The sequence below is a fragment of the Theobroma cacao genome, chromosome 4 (assembly GCF_000208745.1).
Source record: "Theobroma cacao cultivar B97-61/B2 chromosome 4, Criollo_cocoa_genome_V2, whole genome shotgun sequence".
Taxonomy (NCBI): domain Eukaryota; kingdom Viridiplantae; phylum Streptophyta; class Magnoliopsida; order Malvales; family Malvaceae; genus Theobroma; species Theobroma cacao.
Genome location: NC_030853.1, coordinates 3,232,984 through 3,244,948, shown reverse-complemented (window position 1 = coordinate 3,244,948; position 11,965 = coordinate 3,232,984).

The following is an 11,965-nucleotide window of genomic DNA, read 5'->3' as shown; positions in this document are numbered from 1 at the left end:
TATGACTAATGATTTTAGAATTAAAATATTATTAATCATTTTATACTACGTAATGTTGACTTGACACTAACATGATATGTTGACATGTCATATAATGGATGGTGATGTGATTATAAAATGACAATGAACGTTTTTATTAATGATAGTTAATTAACCATTAGTTATAATGGTTTATTTAACTCAAAATAAAAGTTAAAAATTTATTGAATGCAATAAAACAATAAGAGTTTATTTATATTTTTTTAAATAGTTTAAAGATTTTTTGAATATTTTATCATTTTTAAAGTAGTTAATTTGAAAATATTTTTAAAAGTGTTTGGTTGCAATCATGATTATTTGTAAGAAGAAAAATTTGATGAATCATGATATATATTTCATTTATTGATGCTTTAGGACAAATTTGATTTTGTTTACTCAGAATCTTGAATGTCCAAAACTATGGGCATTCTTTTTTTTTTTTTGTTTTTTGAAATAGTATTTGTTTTATTGAACTTTTGTAATGTAATATTTAATTTAAAATTAATTAATTTTTTATTTAATATCAATTAATTTTAAATTAAACATCAAATTAGACTCTATTCTCATTTTTGTATCCTTTTATAAATTTTTATTTTGTTATTCATATCACATTACAAATTCCTATTTTTTACAAAAAAAATTAAAAAATAAAAAAAATTCATATCGTGCGTGAAAAAAGCATGGCATGAATCTTTTTCATGGTCATGAAAGCAAGCAACAGTAGTAATAGTAATGGCAACAGCAACAACAAAAGTACGAAGAAAGCAATGGTGGTCATGCCATCCGATGAGACCATCGTTCTCGGTCCTGGATGTAGACACCTGGCTTCACAGGCTAATGCACATATTGGGAGAAACCCAGAGGTTAATATTATTCCATGAATTGAACCTTGTCCAACTTATTGACTTTCCTTCCTCATTCAATGATAAGAAAAAATATCTTTGGAATACGTGGGGTGTTACCATTCATGTTTGCATCTCAAAAAATATATCTGTTAAGTGTACAAAGAATTTTATTTAAAATTTATTTGGTAATCAAACAATAATTTATTAGAGAGAAATTTTTTTATGTAAAATGTTTTATAAAAAAATTTTATATTTTCTATTATTTGGATCATCTTATGAAAAGTATTTTTTATTTTTTGGATCATCTCGTAATAAATATTTTTCACTATCAACAGTGGAGTTATTTGGATATTGAAATGATAAATAAGAATTGATTACAAAATAATAGCATCGTTTAGTTTTTATATTAAAATTAAGATTGAAAATAAAAATGGAAAAATCTATAATGATTTTTTTCAAACATTTAACTCTATATTGTAATGAAAGCAAGTTCTAATTTTCAAAAAGATTTCCATCTCATCTTTTTTTACTATAACATTATAACAATATCAATATTTATCAATTTGTGTAAAACATCTAAAATCTATATTTGTAAATGTGTATTCATCAAATGATGATCATTAAAATATTTTTGTTATAATTGTTAGTAAAATGTATTCAATTTATAAATAAAAATATCAAATTGCATTGGATGATTTTATTAATTTTTTTAATTTTAATGGTATTGAATAATTTAAATATTAATATTTTAAGTTAAAAAATTTTAAAGTTAAATATGGTTTATTTAATTTTTTAACATTTTAAGTTAAATATTAATTTTTTAAAAAAAGTAAAATATGACTTTCATTTCATAAGTAGGGAATAGAAATCCCCTTACTCTTTACATCAGGAAACATGTGTAGAAAAGAAAGAATTTAGCTTAGCACATGACCTTTAAAAACATCATATCCTAAATCTAAACACTTCACAAAATTCATACCCTACTAAAGTAAGTAACAAGAAAACAATCCCTAACTTAACAAAAAAAAAAAACTCAGGGAATTAAACCCCAACCCCAACATTCATATATAAGTAAATCCACCAATGATCAACAAAATTACACAACCTATTTCCCCAAACTCAAAGATAAAATTCCTAACTTGTCAATCTCAATCGTACCTAGTAAAACACTCCAGCTTTGAACAAAAAACAAGCATCCTGTTCTCCCTCTGAAAGCAACCAGCTCCACCTATACACATTAATGACTCAACAGAGACATAACCAGCAAGAAAACTCCAAAGCTTACTCAAACACTCTCAAAGTATCCATTTGTTGAAAAACTCCTTCTTTGGCAAGATTATCCGCTCTTTAATTGGCCTCCCTCAAAACATGTCTTACCTCCCACCCAATCAATTCTTTTTTCATTCTCTCAATTTGCAGTAACGATTTTTTCATTCTCCAAGGTGTCGTGTTTGCACCTTTGATCCATTTCACTGTATTACTTGAGCCGTTCTCAATGAGAAGTCATTGACTCCTTGTCCACTATGATGTTGTAAAAATGAGAAAAACCTCCCTTATTGCCAATACTTCTGCGAGATTTGAATCTACAATGTCAATTGACTTAGAGAATAAGGCTTTAACTTCCCCCCCTTGAGTCTCTCAAAAAACCTCTTATTCCAGTTGCCTTCGAGCATCCCCTTGCTGCCCTGTTGACTTTAAATTTCATTTGTCCATTTTGAGGCTACTCCCAATCGATCCCATTTCTTTCTTGTCTTCTATTTTGTTGTTGACCTTGTATAGCAAGTTGTCTATACACATTCAACACTGATAGAAATTCCTTAGGCCACTTAGCATTTGCCTACTTAACCATTCTAATTCTAGCCATAAACAAACATCTTTCTGCATCTCGCTCACTTCTTTAAAGACCATCTCATTCCTATCTTTCCATATAGACTATACCATTACAAAGAATGTCATTTTCTAAGTCCTTTTGCTTAACCTTCCTAGTTGGCATTTGTTCCATGCTTCCAATATCCCTTTAACATTTCCAAGGGATACCTAAACCACACTCTAAAACCTACACCACCCAACCCACACTTTCCAAGTCTCTTTACATCTGGCAAATAGATGATCATAAGATTCAACCTCTATATTACACAAAACACACTACATTAACTCTTCTTTTAATAAGTTCATCCTTGACTCCAATTTTACCTTGCAATAATTGCTAAACAAAGATCTCGACTTTATAAAGGGCCAAATTTGCCCAAACATATTTCCAATTTCATCAATATTATCAGCAGTGGTAAGTGTGTACTTACAGAAAGATTTCGCGGTGCATTTCCCATTTATTTCTTTTTCACATATGAGTTCATCTTTTAACTCTTTGCTTATTTAAAACTCTCGCAGCACCTTTTGAAGTTGCCATTGTGTAATTTCCTAATCAAAGAGTTGTCTCTTAAGTTTGACATTCTAAATCCATTTTTCCTATTCCCATTTCCCGAATTCACCAATCTTCCTTTTTTTTTTTTTTCATTTTCAACCAAAGCAAAAATCCTTCGAAAGGATTGCGCCAAAATGTTCCTTTCGATCCACTCGTCTTGCCAAAACCTCAAATTTTCACCATTGCTAATAGCATAACTAATGTTGGATTGTATTGGGAAGAAAAATTAGTTAAGTCAGAGTGATGATGAGTGCATCAAATACATATATTTAACGGGAAATTAAATATCTAATTAGTGTAAATTAGACTAGATTTAGGATCAGTTTTAGTTTTTTTTTATTTTTTTATTAGTTTAGTTTAATTTATGTTTAAATGTTTATTTTAAGTTAATAATGTTAGTTTTATGTTATTTATATTTATTTTTATATTTTTGTAGGAGTAGGATCAAAAATAATTTTAATTGGTGAAGAAAGGTGCATAATGGACTATTGCTCTGTTTGCATATGTTTCGGTTTTTCAAGCTTATCTCCCACTAAAGAAGTCCAAATGACATGATTTTTAAACCATTAAAAATCTAAGAGGCAAGGTTATAACTTTGATGTTTGTCACTTTACCCAGTTCTGATCGAAAAGTGGCCAAAATCTTTGTTAAAGTGAAAGTACTGCACCAAAAGAACAAAATTGAATAGAACCTTTGAGAGTAGTGGCTCTGGAAAATGAGAGCCGCGGCGCTCAACATATTTTCCAAAAACAACAAGCTTATAGGATTTTGGAAGCTAGGGCTTTTGGAGTCTATTTAAAGGGCCTTTTTTCAGAGGTTTTTAGAAGAAGGCAACAAGCAACTATTATGGAGAAAAAAGAGCCAAAAACAAAGCAAGAAAGCCAAAAAATAGAGAGAGAATCAAGAGCATAAAGCTTCAACTATTAGTTTTTTCTCTCTACTTTTGTGTTTTTTTTTTATTTTCTTTGACTTGGATTAATGGTTAATTTTCTTTGGATGAAGTTTTATTTGACATTATGAGCTAAATTTATTTTTTTATGATTGCAATTGAACTCACATGTAATCTAAACTTTTAATCTATTTCTTGTTTATCTTTAATGAGATTTGAATTGTTTATTCCAATTTGTTCTTAATGCTTTTAATTGCTTGATCACCAATTAAATTGATTTAGGAACCTAAACAAACTTAGAAAAGGGAGTTTAGTGTAGACTAAAATTGGGATAGCATATGATCATATTAATTGATTTGCATATAGGATAGGGATATACCTATAAAACTTACACAGCCAGATTAAAGCCTGAACTTAATGAGTCTGTTTTAATTTCAATTCACATAGAGATATAGTGTTTTGATTAAAACAGATATTTTTATAAGATGAATCAAGAGACCCTTATAAATTATTAAAGACTCTAGATTAGCAATTCAATCCATTGAAATAAGTTAAGGAAGAGAGTTAAGATTTTAATGAAGTGTGAGGGATATTGTAATTTTAGGCTTGTTTGATTTGATTTTTACCCAATTATCTTGTTGCTTTGATTTTTCTTTTTAGTATAAATTTTGGTTAATTAGTTTTAGCTAATTAATTTAGCTATTTGAATTTGATTGTTTGAATAAGATTAAATTATTCTAATTTTAGTACTTAGTAAAATTTTATATCAATTCTTTGTGAGATCAATACTCTGCTTCCTTATATACTATCTATTCAATACGTATACTTGCGTAGTAGAATTTTAACTGACAAGAAAAGAGGCTAATAATTTTCTTCCACAAAGTTGACACTTTCCTGTTTACACTAATGTTTGGCAAAAGAACAATACTATCACTTCCAATTTTTTCAATCAAAAATTCTCTCCACAAACTATCTTTTTCCTCCCTAAATCATCAAATTCACTTGTTTAGCAATGCCTTATTCTTCATTTCCAAGTCAGTCACCCCTAATCCTTCACACTCTATGCAATTACACACTTTTTTCCACCCAATGTAATGAATCTTCCTTTTGTCTTTTGTACCTCCATAGGAATCTCTTTTGCATTTTTTCAAGCTCATTTTTCAAATTGATCAGAATTTGAAGCAAGGACATATACAATATTAGCAAATTTACCAATATTGACCCTAGTAATGTTACTATTTCTCGTGAAGAAAGAGTCACTGCCTTCCAACTTGCAAGTTTAGCCTCGACCCTATCCAACACTAGTCTCCAAAAAGATGTTGAATTGTGATTAACACCCAAAGGCAACCCCAAATAAGTGGTTGGAAGTGACCCCACCTAACATTATAGGTGTCAATATGGGCTTGACCCATTGAACCGACCCATTTTTTTATTAAATATAGGGTGAGTTGGGTCTGAAAATTTAGGCCCATATTATAACTAGGCATAAATGGGCTAGCCCGTTTGATTAGGGGGTTGACCTGAGTTAGGGCGAGCCAGCCCGGTGGGCTAAAAACAATGCTACAGTGCCACTAGCCAAGTAAGACCCAAGAGGCCCAAGACCCTAAGTCCCTAACCTCCGCCTAAGTCTTAACCGGCTAACCCCAAATCCCTAAATCCCCCACCACCCTAGCCATCTGTTCTGTTCAACAACTTCAACTGTTCTGAGTTCTGGCCTTTTTTCTCGCTTTCTAGACTGTAGCTTCTTGACTGCGGCTTCTTGAGAATCTCGACTTCTTGCCTCGCCTTCTAAAATCTCACTACAGCTTCTCGACTTCTTGCTTAGTAGCCTTCTCGGTTTCATTTCTCAATTCTCACTCCCCCTCCAGCATTCGACCATCGGCATCGATGCATCACCCATCGCCGGTCACCTTCAGCCGGTCACCGCTCCGAGTCTCCGACGTTTCTCACTCCCATCGCCATTGGCCATCACAAATCACAGATCGCACCATTCCTGCGATCCTACCTAGTGCTCTGAGTTTTCTCCTACCTAACCCACCTCCGACAGCCTAGGTAAACCTCCAATAACTTTTAACAATAATTTTGTAGAGAAAATTAAAAATGTTAGAAGTGGTTTAACTTTTGTGAATTGTGATGTGTTACTGGACATTTCCATATCTTATGATAAAGAATATATAAGCATTTGTAGCAGTTATTTTACTAAACTAAGATGTTCTATGTAAGAGTTTTGAACTTTATTATTGTTGCTGCATGAAGTCATGTTCAGTGTAAAACTCAAGTTATTTATTTTGTTCATGTTTTCGCCCAATGTTTCACTAACACGATTGATGGCCAAGGTAGCTTGTAGGTTGTAATAGTCTTGAAATCTTGATATATTTCCCTTAGCATAAATGATTTAATCCTCTTACTAAACAAGATAACAGAATAAGGTAAAAGAAAAATGATATCTTTTTTCCCTTTAAATGAATTGCAAATTTTGGTCATTCCAAGATGAACAATATATTAACACTAGAGAATGGATAAAATTAAATCTACAAGATGGATATGATAGTTCTAATTTCTCCAATTATTTTCCTTTATAAATGAATTCACCCTTGCCTACAATCCAACTTTTGAATTGGATCAATCAGTTTATGTAAATTTTTAATATTTTTTATTCATATTTATGTTATTTGAAGGTAACGATGATAGACCAATCATTTGAAAACTGTATAAATATGGATGATGATGTGAACATTTTGAATGAGGATGAAATTCCCTCTCAATCTCATATATTTGAATTTGAACAATTGAATAAAAAGGCTAAAAAAGAAACTTCAAATGTTTGAAATTATTTCACTAAAATAGGCAAAAAGTAAGATGGAGTAGAAATGGCAACTTGTAACGGTTGTAAAACGGAGTATAAGGTTAGCCCTAAACTTGATGGCTCTAATTATGGCACTTCACATTTGTGTCGTTACATTGACACTTGTAAATTCATTTCCTTTTTTAATCCACATTAGATGCTAATGGATTATAAAGGGAAAGTAAAGGCGAGAAAGTTTGATCCTAAGATTTCACGTGACATGCTTGCTGAAGCCATAATTAAGCATGACTTGTCTGATGCTTTTGTTGAATATGATAAGATTAGAGCTTGGGCTAAGTATGTAAATCCAGATGTGGTGATGCCTGCTGTATCTGATGTCCAGAGAATTCATTTGAGAGAGAAAGAGAAACTTAAACAAGCGATGGCCAAGGTACCTAATAGAATTTGTTTAACTTTTGATGTATGGACAACATCTATTTCTGAGGGCTATATTTGTTTGATTGCTCACTTAGTCAACGAAAATTGAAAGTTATGTAGCAAGTTACTCAACTTTTATCATATGCCTCCTCCACATACTGGAGTTGAATCAGTTGTTACTATATTTGATTGTTTGAAAGAATGGGGAATAGATGGAAAAGTTTTCTCTCTTACTTTAGATAATGCTTCTGCTAATGATAACATGTAAGGTATCTTGAAATGCCATCTTCATTTGCAAAGTAGCTTGATTTGTGATGATGAGTTTTTTCATGTGCGTTGTTGTGCTCATATATTAAATCTTATTGTTCAAGAAGGCTTGAAAGTAGTCAATGAAGCATTGTTTAAAATTAGGGAGAGTGTGAAATATGTAAAGGCATCGGATGGGATAATGAAAAAATTTCAAGAATGTGTTCAACATGTTGGTATTGATATAGGTGTTGGGTTGCGTTTAGATGTGTCAACTAGATGAAATTCAACATATTTGATGCTTGACAGTGCAATCAAATATCAAAAAGCTTTTGCTAGCCTCCAATTTGTTAATAGAACTTATAAATATAATCCATCTGATGAGGAATGGGGGAGAGCAATGATAATTTGTGAATTCTTGGAGCCCTTTTATGAGACGACAAACTTGATATCCTGTTCATCTTATCCAACTTTCAACTTGTATTTCATGCAAGGTTGGAAAATTGAATCGATTTTAAATGAGAATTTGCATAATGATGATTAGGTTATCAAGTATATGTCTCAAAGGATGAAAATGAAATTTGATAAGTATTGGAAAGATTATAGTGTAGTGCTTGCATTTGGAGCTATTCTTGACCCAAGGATGAAGCTTGATTTCTTAAGATTTTGCTATTCTAAGATTGATGCTTCTACTTGTCATGAAAAGTTAGAAAATGTGAAGACAAATTTGTACGAACTCTTTAAAGAATATACAAGCAACACTCGTACATCAAGTACATCTTCTTACTCAACGAATAATTTATCTAAGCAAGCCGGAGGGGGAACTAAATCCAAGGGATCAAAGATCTTTGGTGTAAGTTTTGTGTCTTTCCTTCATCTTATTACATGAGAATTTATGTTACTTTATTTATGTTTTGATAATTATTTTTTTTGTCTATGTATTTAAAAAATTGTAGGAGCTCAAAATGTTTCAAAATGAAATAATTTCTATTACTGGAAAGTCTGAGTTGGATGTTTATTTAGATGAGGCAAAGCTTGATTATGAAGTGTTTGAAGACTTGGATGTGCTTAATTATTGGAAGGATAATGCTAAGCGCTTTCTTGATCTTTCTATTATGGCACGAGATGTATTGAGCATTCCAATTACTACAGTAGCATCAGAGTCTGCTTTTAGTATTGGTGATCATGTTCTCACCAAATTTAAAAGTTCCTTCCACCATGAAAATGTTCAAATGCTTGTTTGTGCGAAAAATTGGTTGCATGGCTTTTCTTTAGTTGCCGATGATATTGTTTATTTTATATATTTTAATGTCTTTAATCTTTACTTGTTAAATTAATAATTTTAGTTAAAATTGAAACTCACTATATATTTTTTTATAACAATGAATATTAGAGTTGGAGACATCATTGTTGTCCAAACAAGACTCAAATGTTTTGATTGAGGATGAAGATTGAGAAGAACATAAATTAGTCTTGAAGTTTATAAATATTTGATTATGTACTTATGTTAATGGAATTGTAGTTTGTGTAATTATGTTAAAGATTGAAAAATTTTTTATATGTGATGTAGTGTATTTGCTTATTTATGTTTGGTGTAATTTATTTGTTTGCAACATGTTTTTATTATTCAATTTATGTATTAAATCATTGCATAATTTTATTGATAAAGAGTAAAAAAAATTTGAAAAAAATGGGCTGGCCTAGCTTGACCCATGGGTTAGCAAGAGGTGGGCTGGGTTGGGGATTTGACAGCCCATATAAAATATGGGTTAGCCCAGCCCAACCCAACCCATATTTTTTTAACCTACAAGGGTTTGGGCCTGGCTGGCCCGTATTGACAAGTCTACCTGACATGAAATCTTCCTTACTCAAGTAAGAACTGTGTCTTTCTTAACTCTTATGATGACAAACTGACTCTTGTGAAAATTAATTTTGAGGCTCGAAACTCCTTGAAAACATCCTTTTCAACACTTAAAGATTTTCTAAACTTAAGTTGTAGAATAAAATCGTGTCATCAGCATACTGAAGCTGGGAAGTTGAGAACCCATTATTTCCAATCTCCACTCTTCTACACATTCCTATCTTTTCTGCTTTTCTCATCATAAATCTTAGTGCTTCAGCGACTATATTGAAAAGAAAAAGAGATAACGCACACCTTTGTCTTAATCCCTTTTTTATATCGAGGACCCATAAACCAGCACTAAGATTTTTGCAGTTGTCATACATTCTTTGGGACATATCACACATTTTTTCCTCTATTTCGAATCTTGGGAGATTTTCCTTGAAAGGGGAGCCATCTTCTTCCTCTTCCCATCTATTAAACATTATTTCCTCCTACCACGGACTATCCATTTTCAATTTGGACTGAACCTCTTCTCTCTATACTAGCGATTGTTGCCCTTACAAAATAGTCACTACCATTGACTGTCAAGTGTGTATAAGCACTTATATCTTTTAATGACTTAACCTCCACAAGAATTAATGCCTAATCCAAGCCCCATTTGTCCATTATGTTCCCGTCAGATTTAATGTATCTACCCATGAATTCCCAATTACTTTGAAGCTATATTCATACCACACATATAATGAGATTTTCTTAATCTTGACCCATACATTGAATTTCCTTACTTCTATACCAACACAATATGGAGTCAATGATTCAAACCATGGCTCAAACAAGTCCATACACTTTTCTAAATATTCATTCATCCCTTTTTTTTTTTCATCAAAAGTTACCAAGACGAATAGTCCACCATTGGTCTTACTTGTGCCCAAATTCCTTCTCTAACTAAGGAACTCTACACTGATTTACTGTTCATAGGGCTTCTTAGTTGCCCCACTGCACTCTTTCCCAACCATTCCAAGTTGTTCTTGTTAATGACCACTATGTTACCTTTACTCCTGTTAGCCTTATCCTATTCTTTTTTATTATTTTTCAAAATCATTCCTTATTACTCCTTTATAAGTGTTGGTAAGTAAAGTCTCTCTAAATGTTTTGCTATTATTGTCCTTCACCCTGTCTTCCTTTTTCTTTTAGTTTTTTGTATCCTTTACTGCACCTTGACTTCTAGGTTTTTTCCATTTGAAGACCCTCAATCTTCTACCATTAACCTTCCTTCCATGTCCCAAGTATATGGCTCTTGCTTGTTCCCTCTCGACTTTATACCTCACAGCAGCATACTTGGACTTTGAATCCTTTCTCGATTGTGGCAAGAAAATGTCCACCACTACACCATGTTCGTCAAATAGCTCTTTCAGTTGTCTCCAATCCACTTTTTGGTGTAAATTGCTTACAAAAATTGAAAAGCTGGGTTTCCTCCATTTTTCAACCCTCTAAGGATCCTTCTTCTCCCCATCATCCCTCTATCGCCATTCTTGTCTCCTTTCAGCGGTCCTTTATTTTTGCCAAACATTGTTTCCTAACCTAGATCTCTCTCATACAATTTCTCTCCTCTTGCTTTCATTCTCTCTCTCATGTTTTTTTCCTTTAAGTTAAATGTCAATATTCATCAATTTCATAAAAAAATTTAATATTCATTAAACCTATACTGCCAAGTTTAATATAAGAGAATTTTTTTTCTGTTCTTTGGAAAATTTCTTGCACCTTTGAGAGACATAAGACATTTTACATAGTCAATAGGTGTTTTTCCTGTTGACCTATAAAATGTTTTACATTTGGAATAAATTTTCAATTTTCCAAACAAGGATAAGTCATGAAAACATTTTTCAAAAAATATTTTACATCAAAACAAATGGATCTTTATTAAGCTCAAAATTCATCTAATCTCTTACTAATTTGTGATTTGTGACATTCTACCATATTCAATTACACAATGTCCTCGTTGGACTAACTCTTTCACTCATAGATAGAGGAACTTACTTTGATTCAGGTCTACTTTGATCTTGATATCTCTCATGGAAGATTTCACATCAGTGAAGAGTTGAGTCTGTTTTGATATCACTTGTCACGAGTCTACATTTTCAATTTAAAAAATATGTTTGTTAAGTAAAAGAAGATCCTTATTTATATGAAACCTTTGAATGTCATGAAATTGTTTTAGCAAAAGGATGGTGTTGATAAAATGCCTCCCTTCGATTTCATTTATTTAATCTTACTCTGCTTTAAGCTTAGCTTTGCATGATATAAGCCCAAGTTTCAATTTATTGGTTGGATTATATGTAATTTCAATTAATTTAGACAGTTATTGGGTTAGCATGAAGTGATAAGCTCATATAGTTTTTGGTTAATTTGAAAACAGAAATCTTTATTTATATATTTAGAGCTTATCTCATCTCTTACTAAGATCAGAACATATCAACGT